Here is an 807-nt window from a genome sequence, read left to right on the forward strand (position 1 = left end):
AGGGAGGCCTGGCGTGCTGTGATTCATGGGGTCGCAAAGAGTTGGACATGACTGAGCTACTGATCTGATCTGATCTTTCTTTAAATCAACTCACTTTCAAGATACAGTTTTTCCAACATAAATGAAAATAAAGAGTCATCATTCATAATAAAAATGTCCACTCTGTGCCTTCTAGAAAGTGAAAGTGACGTCATTCAGTCGTGTCCGACTCTTTTCAACCCCATAGACTGTAGCCTACCAGGCTCCTCTGTCCATGGGATTTTCCAGGCAATAGTACTGGAGTGGGTTGCCATTTCCTTCTCCAGGGGATCTTCCCAACCCAGGGCTTGAACCAGGGTCTCCTGCATTGTAGACAGACACTTTACCATCTGAGCCACCAGGGAAGTCCTAGAAACTATACGTTCTATCAGAGGTATGTTTGGAAAACTCTAAGAGAATTGGGATACGGAAAGAAAAGGAAAGCGATGCAGAGAGAAGCTGATCCCCTGGGGAGAAGCTGGGTGTCATTAATGGCGCCACAATGAGATCCCTGGACAAGGATTTTAACTGGAATGCCCTGCCACCACCAGGTTGATTTCTAGAAGATTCCATCTCTTTTATAACCACTTCATAATAAGGTCTCTGCCTTTACTCCTATATCACCCATCACACTTGGCCTGGTTTGAGTGAGTCCCTGTTTCCTGGAACCAAAAGAGCACAGTTTACACATGTACCCAGGTTTGAGGTGTGTGCCATCAGGGAGACCATTCAGTACTCTCAGATTGGGTTCAGGGTTCTCAATAAGAGGCTAAGGAATGCTGTAATCCC

The sequence above is a fragment of the Bos mutus genome, chromosome 1, assembly GCF_027580195.1.
Source record: "Bos mutus isolate GX-2022 chromosome 1, NWIPB_WYAK_1.1, whole genome shotgun sequence".
In the NCBI taxonomy this organism is placed as follows: Eukaryota; Metazoa; Chordata; class Mammalia; order Artiodactyla; family Bovidae; genus Bos; species Bos mutus.